The following is a 12,478-nucleotide window of genomic DNA, read 5'->3' on the forward strand; positions in this document are numbered from 1 at the left end:
ACAGTTTTGAAGAAATCCCAATTTCTGTCTCATTAGCGATCCAAGCTGAATGAGGTCCAATATTACCAGTTTTACAGTACCATTTATTAGTGCCATTTATTTTAAAATATAGCTTCAGCGATGACTGGGAGTGAAGGAGTGGTAGAAGGGGGGAGGGGACTTGTAACGGATTGCATCATTGTTAATGAAAACTTCCACTGTGTCCTGGCTGAAAAAATCGCACTGACAACAATACTGTATTTAAAGAAATAATAAAAAACAAAAGTCCTTGCTTCATCAACCCTCACAGGGTGTTTTGGATAACAGCAGCTGCGTGTGATGTCACATAACCGCTGCGGCCAACCCCGCAAACAGTCCAGACATGCACCCATTATCTTGACCATGCCCTGCCAATGCCGCCATGACACCCCTAAAAAGCTGCAACACCACCCCTTCCCAGCCCCCCGCCGGGACATAGATTGCGATAGTGTGCGATAACAATCTAAGTCCTCATGCATGTGCACATGCGCAGAAGTGCAGAAATCACCAAATAGCAATTTTCGCACTTCTACCACTCATACTAAAGCGGGCCCTCAGTCCCATAAAAATGATTTGCCTTCATTCCTAGTGTCTGATTTATCTGCAGTCGCTAAGTATATGGGCTGATACACAAACCTGCTCTGACGTAGGCAGTAGTGAATCATATTAATCAAATGAAGAAAACAGATTCCTGTCCTACTTTTACCTTTTCATCTGAAACCTGGCAAAGAGTGCCCAGGCTTACCAGTAATAAGGGGAATAATAGCAAATGCCTCTTACAGTATCTTTGCACCCATTATTTATGGACCAGTGCTACCTTATTCAATGTATTTCATTGGTTTTCAGATTCTGCTTCAGACTTTGTCGGTGTAGGGACCTGTGGCATCATATCGTTTACCACATACTGTATGGGGGCTCGTGCACAGTTGGATGTAAGTTGTGGGCAACCACATACATGGAGAAATCGATTATCATCATCAGCTCACCAGGGGTCATACACCCGCAAGTGATCTGCATTGGCCACAATTTGGAAGAACATGCTTCTACTGTAGTTTGTCTGCATCTGCACACCCTGGGGTAAATTTACTAAAATGGGAGTTCTATTTAAGATGGGATGTTGCCCATAGCAACAGATCAGATTCTATTTCTCATTTATCTAGCACCTTCTAGAAGATAATACCTAGAATCTGATTGGTTGCTATGGGCAACATCCCATCTTAAATAGAACTCCCATCTTAGTAAATTTACCCCCCTGTCTCCACTCCAGACCCTTTGCCCAAGCGGGTTTCTATTTATTAATTATTGGGTTTTGGACTCGTTAATTATAATTTTTATATTGCCACTAGTAGCAGCAATAATAAATTATATACCACAGGAATATATTAGTAATCAAACACAGGGCTAGGGGCTCCGATAGCATGATAAATCTCATACTATAGCAGCCACCCTAGAAACCTAAGGAGGCTGCATATATCTCATGAAACCCCAACCTCTAATACATTGAGAGCAAGGTCGGACTGGCCCACAGGGGTACCAGGGAAACCACCGGTAGGCTCACTGCCTGAGTGCCCACTCCTTCCTCTAGGGATCAGGTTCCAGACTGTGCACTTGTATTATACATGGTAGATATGTTGCATTACACTGCACTAAACTATTGTGTATTTCAAGCCTCTGTGGAGGCTGGCCACACCCACTTTGTAGGCTGGCCACACCTCTAAGTATGGGCCCCTATCACCGCATCTCCCCGGTGGGCCCTTCTTGCCCCAGTCCGACACTGATTGAGAGGATGCTTACATTTTTTAACTAAAAATTTTTTATGAAATTTGTTTCCTAAATATGCCCCAAGGAGTCATAACTGCCTTATACGACTGTCTGAATCCATATGATTATTTGGTACAAATGCACAGTGCATAAAAGTGCATTTTGGAGTGAAATAAAGTTATAATGAGTTTACCTCCACATTTGCGTGAGCCCCACGGCCAGAGCCAGATTAAGGCTGGTGGGTGCCCAGGGGTTATTAATTTGTGGGCGGCCCCCAACTAGTACTAGTGATGGCAATTCATGAGCGCGCACACACCACACCACTGCAGCATGGACAGTGCGCCACCGCACCACCAACAGACGCCGGCTAATGGGTCACTATCTCGCAGAATTTTACATCCCTATCCCACAAGACTCATTCTACACTTATAACATCCTCAGTGGCCGAATAGCTGGGCCGCCGGAGAGGACTCCTTCAGAATGTGCTGTCTCCCTGAGGGGGTAATTCAGATCTGATCGCTTGGCTGCATTTTTTGCTGCCCTGCGTTCAGATAGTCGCCGCCTACAGGGTGAGGGGGAAATCACTGTGCAAGAGTGCGATCGCTTCTGTTTCAGAGCTGCACAAAAATCATCTTGTACAGTCTCTTCGCAGCCCAGGACTTATTCCTCCTGTGCGATGAGAACAGGCTGATCGTGGCCGGAGCTGACGTCACACACCCTCACTGAAAACGCTTGAGCCCGCCATCGTTTTTTGGACACTCCGGAAGTTGCCACCCACAAACGGCATCTTCCTGTCAATCACCTTGCGAGCGCCCGTGCGAAATGCGAATGGATCCTTTGCACAATCCCGTCGCTGACCGGTGATCCCCGTTGGAGCTGTGCGGTGAATACGCATGCGCAGTTCGGATCTGAACGCACAGCAGCAATCAGATCCAAATTACCCCCTGTCTTCACACAACGATGTGTGGAGGCCTCTAATGTGTGGGGGCCCTGGGATAACTGCCCCTGTCACCCCTCTCTTAGGGGGACATGTACTAAGCAGTGATAAAAGCGGAGAAGTGAGTCAATGGAGAAGTTGCCCATGTCAACCAATCAGCTGCTCTGTATACTGTTATAGTATGCACATCATAAGTGTTAGGTCAATGCTGATTGGTTGCAATGGGCAATTTCTCCACTGGCTCACTTCTCCACTTTTATCACTGCTTAGTAAATGTCCCCCAAAATCTGGCACCTGCTCACGGCGTACATATATTATATATATATATACATATATAACCTTGGAGAAGCTGTCAAAATGTTGGGGAATATGCGCTAACATCATTGTACTGATGAGTGCCTGGTGTACCTGACTGACTGAAACTTTATTTGACAAGTAAATTCATATTTCAGAACAGATTTAATTTATTTTATTGAATTGCCAGCAAATTAGGCTGAACAGTTAATGCATTATGTATCCTTTCATTATATGTGTTTCTTCTGGGAGGCAAAGAACAAAGTTGCCATTAGCTGCAAGTTTCTCTGTTTTTAATAACATTAAAATGGCATTCAGACAAACATTAAAGCTGTGTGTGCTTAGTTAGGTCTGCTATCCCCTGGGGTGGGCCTAGGATATTTACTGTGATTCAGAGGCTGCCGTCTGTCTCTCGTATATCATTGCCTTGCAACGTCTTACCTTGTATGCAAGCTATGTTACTGATCTCCTGGTATCATTTCATTTTCTTTATTACTTGTTTTTAATAGTTTTAGAATGATCTATACTGTGATCTTAAAAGACAAGCTGGGGAGAGTCACGCAGGCAGCGCTTCTGCAGAACGCATCTCAGAATTCCAGCTGGAGTCAATTTGGGAAAATTCATTGAGCTAGCAAAACAGACGAAACTAAGAATTGAGGAACAAAAGACAGGCAGTGAAAAGCTCTTGTAAAAAGTTGTTGAAAGGAACTGATCATTCAGAATGTTGTCAGAATGGTGTGCTTACAATTTGCAAGCAACTTTTGAAATAAATGAATTAATAATAATAATAATAATAATAATAATAATAATAATAATAATAATCACGGATGGACTGGGGCTTTCAAACAGCCCAGGCAAGTGGGTGTACCCATGGCTCACGGGGGCGTGCTGCGAGTCACGGGGGCCTGGCCTCACAGCACGCCCCTGTCTCTCTTTATGCCGGGCAGCCGAGCAGAAAGCTGGGAGGCGGAGCTGCTCAGACAGCTCTGGTCTCCAGATAGCCAAATAGCCAGTCCCGCCCTGTATATAAATAGTGATAATGTGGTAAACAAGGAGGAAATAGGAAAAATACTGTAAAGTTGAAAATACGTATTGGGCAAGCACTGTAAAAAGAGGAGTGGTATAGTGGAATGGTGCCAGGTAATGCCAAAGGGAATACATATTGGCATGGCAGGATCAGAGGATACTTATCGTCATTATAGGGGTAAGTAAGGACATCAACCCAGAAACATCACACGGGGTAAATGAGGGGTGAGGACTCTACCCAGGTGTCACCCTCCCAGGGGATGACACCAAAACGCTGGCTCCTCCGCAGTGACAGGGAACCGGGCGTTGCACTGTGACATTCTCGTGTAGCATGCGGCTTCGGTCACTGAAGAGGAGACGGCAGTGCAGACAGAGTTTCCAGGGGCAGCCCAGCATTTTCAGGAATGCTGGGCATGCCCCCGGAGTGATGTAATGGAGGATTCATGAGAGGCAGTACCCCTCCACGAGGCCACATCGCCTTTTCAGGCGCCCGGGGTTTATTTACCGTACTGGTTGTAACTTGGTGCCCCTCTACTTCATCATCAATGTTTTTGCAACAATTGATAGTCTGTGCCTGATGGCAAGTGTGGTTTTTCTTTTGCTACCGATGCCATAGTATGACTTTTAGCAATCTGGCCCATGCCTTTAGTCCATTGAGCAATTTATATAGCACGTCCGATTTTTATATCAATTTATATATCGCGCCCATTCACCCGTCGGGTTAAGACACATAGGGGGAGATTCAAATGTTTGAAAAATCAGTTGGGAGTCTGTTTTTTCCTGTCTAATAGACAGGAAAAAACAGATACCCAACCGACTTTTCAAACATTTGAATCTCCCCCATTAAGTGGCTGTTAGGTGCTACGGTCCACGGCGCCGCTCGGTCTGTTTCCGAGCGACGCTCACGGCCGCCGCACTTCCTTCCCTGCCTGCCCGGCGCCTAGCAACGCTTGGACGCCGTGCGCGCTGAGCCGCCGGGTCCCTAGCAACGCTAGGACGCTGGGCGCGCTGAGCCGCCGGGTCCCTAGCAACGCTAGGACGCCGTGCGTGCTTAGCCGCCGGACCCTTAGCAACGGGGACGCCACCGACTACCGCGTTCCCCGTTGCTTCCTGCCAATCATTACACCTGGCAGCTGCACGACATTACTAATCAGGCTTCGCTGCAGCTATTGGAGGGTTCCCTGTTAAATTCTCCCTCAGTACCTGGCACAGACGACGGTGATAGCTTCCTGTATGCTGTTCCTGCCTGGTAACGTCTGTTCCTGGTTTAGCTGTATTTGGTCGATCCTGCTCCCTGTGCTCCCGTGTCCTGGAGTTCTGAAGCCGGTCCTGGGAATCCTTCCTGTCCCAAACGAACCTGTTGCAGTCATCCGCGGGTTCTCGTTACTTGGGGTTCTCTCCCGGTTTGTGAGTAGCGGCTTCTGCCACGAGTTGCGACCTAGGCCGCTTAATCCTTGTATTACCTTTGTGTTGGTGGTTTCTGCGGAGGTTTCCGCTTTTTACTGTCCTCCCCGGAACTCGGCGGTGCCGTGTGGGGGAACGGACAGTGGTATCTTTTGTTGTTCTTTTCCTTTGGCGGCGTGCCGCACATATATTTAGTTTCAGGGTAGTTAGTAGCCCCTAGCTTCTGTTTGTTTTAGTTAGAGGTCCCCTTGTTATTATCCTGTCTCGGTTCACGCTTTGTCTCACTTTAAGACCTGGGGGCATCGGATTTGGGCAGACCTAATCCGCCCTTCAAACGCGGCTGCCGTGGGCCCAAGAAACCATAGTCACTCAGGCGTGAATTGACCACATGGGTAAGACAACGGAGGTAGGGTGCTAGGGGCTATTCCCGTACCACTCCTTAGTTCAGCGTCACGTCCTGGTGCTCTGAACTCACCTCGCAACATCTCTCCAGTTCTGAGCATCAGGAACGTAACATTATCACCGGCCCAAAATAAACAACACAAAAAAAAAAAAAAGTTGTTTTGTATTTGGTGGGCCTAGAAATTCGGCCTCATGAATCCGGCAGTTTTAGGTCCAAATCCCAGCCAGCTTTTAGCCAACCAGATTCAGGAACTAACTCAGATGGTTCAGGATCTTACTCTTCGGGTGAGATCGCAGGAAGATCTTTTGCGAGCCTCCCCGAGTATGATTCCAGAACCAAAAATGCATTTACCCGACCGTTTTTCAGGGTAACCGAAAGGATTTTTTTAATTTTAAGGAAGCTTGTAAGCTTTATTTTCGTTTAAGGCCCCGTTCCCCTGGTACTGAGTCTCAACGGGTCGGGATTGTGATGTCATTACTACAAGGTGATCCACAGACCTGGGCTTTTGGGCTAAAAGCGGATGATGTTGCCTTGCTATCGGTGGATGCCTTTTTTAAGTCCTTAGGCCTTTTGTATGATGACCCTGATAGAGAAGCATCAGCTGAGAGCCACCTGCGTGCACTTAAGCAAGGGAAAAATCCAGCTGAGGCGTATTGTACCGAATTTCGCCGTTGGTCGAACGACTGTGGCTGGAATGACCCGGCCCTGCGCAGTCAGCTTTGCCTCGGTTTGTCTGAAGTTATTAAAGACAGTCTCCTTCAGTACCCCGCTCCTGAGACTCTAGACAAACTCATGGAGCTTGCTATTAAAATTGATCGACATCTCTGTGAGCGGAGGGCTGAAAGAGGAGCTAGTTTCAGGCCTAGTCCATGTGTGTATACTTTCCCTGAGGACGTCGAGGAGCCCATGCAAATGGGTCTCTCCCGGCTGTCCCCAGAGGAAAGAACCAGAAGGCTAAATTCTGGTCTTTGCTTGTATTGTGGTGGCATGGGACATATCGCACGTAATTGCCCGAATAAGCAGGGAAACGCTCTGACCAAGTGAGTAGTGAGGGGGTTCACTTGGGTCTGCAGTTAATCTCCTCTAACGATTCCTTATTAGTTCCTGTAAAAATTTCCTTTGGTAGCCTCAGTTTGTTGGTGTCGGCCTTCGTCGACAGTGGAGCTGCAGGAAATTTCATGGATCTTGGTTGGGCTCAGGCTTTAGGCGTTCCACAGATACCTTTGGATAAACGTATCACCATGCACGGCTTGGATGGTGGTCCGCTTTCTAATGGGGTTATCACTCACCGCACACCTCCAGTACAACTGACAGTAGGGGCCCTACATTCAGAGAAAATCGAATTTTACCTTACTCATTGTCCGGCTGTCCCCGTAGTTTTGGGTCACCCCTGGCTTGCCTTTCATAATCCCACCATAGATTGGCGGTCTGGGAAGATTTCCCGATGGGGTCCCTTTTGTGTTAAAGAGTGTATTTCCCGTCCAGTCCGGGTTGCGGCCGTCACCCCAGAACTTATTCCTTTGGAATATCAGGACTTTGCCGACGTTTTCTCCAAGGGTAATGCGGATATACTGCCTCCTCATCGGTCCTATGAGTGTGCTATTGATTTAGTTCCCGGTGCCCCTTTACCTAAGGGGAGACTATATGCCCTGCCTGCGCTGGAAACCACGGCAATGAATGATTATGTACAGGAGAGCCTAAAAAAAGGCTTCATTAAACCCTCGAAATCTCCATTGAGTACAGGGTTCTTTTTTGTTGAGAAAAAAGATGGGTCGCTCAGACCATGTATTGATTTTCGGGCTCTGAATAAAATTTCTGTTAAAAACACCTACCCCTTGCCATTGATTTCAGTACTCTTTGATCAGCTCCGGTCTGCCGTTATCTTCTCCAAGATCGATCTTAGAGGGGCTTACAATCTCATCCGAATAAGATCTGGGGATGAGTGGAAGACGGCTTTCAGCACACAGTCAGGACATTATGAATACCTGGTGATGCTGTTTGGGCTGTCAAATGCTCCTGCAGTGTTTCAAGATCTCATTAACGACGTCCTTCGTGACTTTCTTGGAAAGTTTGTAGTCGTTAATTTAGACGACATTTTGATTTACTCTGAGTCTTTTGAACAACATATTACCCATGTGCGACTTGTCCTTCAGAAATTACGGGAAAATCATTTATACGCCAAACTGGAGAAATGTGATTTCCACATCACAGAAGTGTCCTTCCTGGGGTATATTATTTCTCCTAAGGGGTTTTTCATGGAACCTAAGAAACCCAGGCCATCCTAAATTGGGCACAACCCATGAACTTAAAAGCAATTCAGCGCTTTTTAGGGTTTGCAAATTACTATAGGCGTTTTATTCATACCTTCTCTGAATTGGTTGGACCTATAGTAGCATTGACTAAAAAAGGAGCAGACCCTTCCAATTGGTCGCCTGAAGCCAAGTCTGCCTTTCTGGCCTTAAAGCAGGCCTTTGTTTCAGCTCCAGTACTCAGACACCCTAACCCGGAGCTCCCCTTTATTGTCGAGGTAGATGCCTCAGAGGTTGGAGTGGGGGCTATCCTTTCTCAGGAAGAACCGGAGTCTCAGGAATTACACCCATGTGCCTTCATGTCCAGGAAATTCTCCTCCGCAGAATCCAACTATGATGTTGGTAATCGAGAATTGTTGGCAGTTAAATGGGCTTTCGAGGAGTGGAGGCATTGGCTGGAAGGAGCTAGGCATACCATTACGGTGTTTACTGACCACAAGTACCTGCAGTATATTGAGTCTGCTAAACGGCTTAATGCCCGACAGGCACGTTGGGCGCTGTTTTTTACTCATTTCAGGTTTATTATCACCTTCAGGTCCGGTTCCAAGAATACGAAAGCTGATGCCCTGTCACGTTGTTTTCTTCCGGTTCACAATAACCATCTGGCTACTACTCCCATAGTTCCATCGTCTGTCATCCGGGCAGGCCTCACACAGGATTTATTTACACAGCTAGTCCAGCTTCAGCTACAGGCTCCCAAAGTTACTCCTACCGATCGTCTCTTCGTCCCTGAATTTCTGAGAGGCACTGTTCTAGCTGAGTTTCATGATAACAAAGCTTCTGGTCATCCGGGATTCACTAAGACCTTCGAGTTAGTCTCTCGCTCAGTGTGGTGGCCTAATCTTTCTAAAGATGTAAGGGAATTTGTCCATTCCTGTCAGGTTTGTGCTCAGCACAAGGTATCTCGATCGATGCCGGTCGGGCAACTCATACCTTTGACCGTTCCTCTCAGGCCATGGTCACATATATCCATGGATTTCGTGGTGGACCTTCCTCTTTCAGCCGGATTTCGAGTCATTTGGGTGGTAGTGGACCGTTTTAGTAAGATGGCCCACTTCATTGCTCTTCCCCGATTACCCTCTGCTCAAGGGTTGGCAGTTTTGTTTCTCCGCCATGTGTTCAGGCTCCATGGTTTACCCAGGGATATTGACCGCAATTCATCGCCCGTTTCTCGAAACGTTTTTGTGCTTCAATAAATATGAAACTCTCTTTAACATCTGGGTACCATCCACAGTCTAACGGACAGACTGAACTTGTTAATCAGTCGTTAAAACAGTATTTACGGTTATATTCGGCCAAACTTCAGAATGACTGGTCTGAATTTCTTCCTTTGGCCGAGTTTGCCTATAATAAATCTTGTCATTCTTCCACCAAGGAGTCCCCATTCTTTTCGGTCTTGGGCTTTCATCCTAGAGCCAATTCTTTTTACCCTCATTTTCCAGTCTCCTCGTTGACCTTAACTTCCCGTCTCAGAATGATTTGGAAAAATGTGCACCTTGCCCTTAAGAAGGCTGCCTTCCGAGAAAAAAAAATTTCTGATAGGTTCCGACGCCCCTGCACTTTTAATGTGGGAGATAAAGTGTGGTTGTCAACCCGCAACATCAAGCTCCGACAACCCTCGGCTAGATTGGGACCCAAATTTATTGAACCGTTCCTTATCGTTAAGAAGGTCAACCCAGTTGCTTTTCGGCTACGCTTGCCTAAATCACTCAAAATTGGCAATACTTTTCACTGTTCCCTTCTGAAGCAGTATATTTCTTCCAGGAGATTCCCTCGGAAGACTTCCCAGGGTAGACCTCCGGTGGATGTTCAGGGGCAACAAGAGTTCTTGGTGGAGAAGGTTTTAGATTCCAAAGTTTCTCGGGGCCGGCTTTATTTTTTGGTTCACTGGAAAGGCTATGGTCCGGAGGAAAGGTCTTGGGTCCTGGATAAGGATCTACATGCCCCTAAACTTAAGAGATTATTCTTTCAGGAATTTCCTCAGAAACCCGGCTTTAGGTTTTCTTTAACCCCTCCTCAAGGGGGGGTACTGTTAGGTGCCTCGGTCCACGGCGCCGCTCGGTCTGTTTCCGAGCGACGCTCACGGCCACCGCACTTCCTTCCCTGCCCACCCGGCGCCTAGCAACGCTGGGACGCCGTGCGCGCTGAGCCGCCGCATCCCTAGCAACGCTAGGACGCCGGGCGCGCTGAGCCACCGGGTCCCTAGCAACGCTAGGACGCTGTGCGTGCTTAGCCGCCGGACCCTTAGCAACGGGGACGCCACCGACTACCGTGTTCCCCGTTGCTTCCTGCCAATCATTACACCTGTTAGCTCTGGTCGTGCAGCAGAGCAGCTGCACGACATTACTAATCAGGCTTCGCTGCAGCTATTGGAGGGTTCCCTGTTAAATTCTCCCTCAGTACCTGGCACAGACGACGGTGATAGCTTCCTGTATGCTGTTCCTGCCTGGTAACGTCTGTTCCTGGTTTAGCTGTATCTGGTCGATCCTGCTCCCTGTGCTCTTGTGTCCTGGAGTTCTGAAGCCGGTACTGGGAATCCTTCCTGTCCCAAACGAACCTGTTGCAGTCATCCGCGGGTTCTTGTTACTTGGGGTTCTCTCCCGGTTTGTGAGTAGCGGCTTCTGCCGCGAGTTGCGGCCTAGGCCGCTTAATCCTTGTATTACCTTTGTGTTGGTGGTTTCTGCGGAGGTTTCCGCTTTTTACTGTCCTCCCCGGAACTCGGCGGTGCCGTGTGGGGGAACGGACAGTGGTATCTTTTGTTGTTCTTTTCCTTTGGCAGCGTGCCGCACATATATTTAGTTTCAGGGTAGTTAGTAGCCCCTAGCTTCTGTTTGTTTTAGTTAGAGGTCCCCTTGTTATTATCCTGTCTCGGTTCACGCTTTGTCTCACTTTAAGACCTGGGGGCATCGGAGTTGGGCAGACCTAATCCGCCCTTCAAACGCGGCTGCCGTGGGCCCAAGAAACCATAGTTACTCAGGCATGAATTGACCACACGGGTAAGACAACGGAGGTAGGGTGCTAGGGGCTATTCCCATACCACTCCTTAGTTCAGCGTCACGTCCTGGTGCTCTGAACTCACCTCGCAACATCTCTACAGTTCTGAGCATCAGGAACGTAACAGTGGCTATACCCGACTGCTATGGGAGAGCGGGTGCGATATATAAACTGATATATAAATCGCGCGCGATAGACAAATCGCTCAATGATTTTATATTTCGATGGATTAAATCATGGACCATCAATGTGGTACAGCCTTCAATAGTTATCGCTTGATGGGGATATTAATAATAAACAGGTCTCTAAATTTCTTTAGAAACACTGATAACAAATGACAATTAGTAACACTAAGGGGGAATTCAATTGCTAGCGAAGAGGGGTGAATTGGCGTTGTCGTGCTTAAACACCGGCAACGGCAGCTGGATTTGCACCATTCACCTGGCCCAATTCGCATTTTTTTTGCTCAAAAGTGCTCACTACCCTATGGCACAGTGGGGGTAATTCAGACCTGATCGCTCGCTAGCGTTTTTTGTACGGCTGCGATCAGGTCCGAACTGCGCATGCGTATGCACCGCAAAGCCCAGGTGCGTTGCACGGGTACAAAGCGGATCGCCGCTCAGCGATCGGTTTGTGCGAAGGATCCCGTTTGCAAGTAGAAGGAAGAAGGACAGGGAGAAGGTGTTTGTGGGTGGCAACTGACTGTTTTGAGGGAGTGGTTGGAAAAACGCAGGCGTGTCCAAGCATTTGAAGGGAGAGTTCCTGACGTCAATTCCGGCCCCGGACAGGCTGACGTGATCGCAGTGGCTGAGTAAGCCCTGGGCTGCTCAGAAACTGCACAAACTCTTTTTGTACCGCTCGGCTGCACATGCGATCACACACTTGCACAGCTAAAATATACTGAATTAGGCCCAGTGTCTATTCACCGCTGCTCCGCTAAGTAGGGCAGCAAGCAAAAGGAGCCTCCCAAGTGCCGCACCCCCACCACCGCAGGACACTGCGGCACACGGGTGGAACAGCGGGACAGTCCCAAAAAAAGGGACTGTCCAGCAAAAATTGGGACATTTGGGAGGTATGCGATTAGCAGACTGTTCTGGCAATGCTCAAGTACAATTGAAAAGTGCCCCAACAAGTGTTTACAAAATATAAGTGTAATTGATTTTGCGTCAATGTAATGTTCTCGTACAAAACTGCCCCTCCCCCACTGTCTCCTCAGTCTGTCGTTCTATGTACAGTATGAGATCACATCAGAACTGGCTTCCAGGTCTCTGTTGTCCTATGTACAGTATGAGGTTACATCAGAACTGGCTTCCAGGTCTCTGTTGTCCTATG

This window comes from Pseudophryne corroboree, chromosome 8, assembly GCF_028390025.1.
Source record: "Pseudophryne corroboree isolate aPseCor3 chromosome 8, aPseCor3.hap2, whole genome shotgun sequence".
NCBI lineage: Eukaryota > Metazoa > Chordata > Amphibia > Anura > Myobatrachidae > Pseudophryne > Pseudophryne corroboree.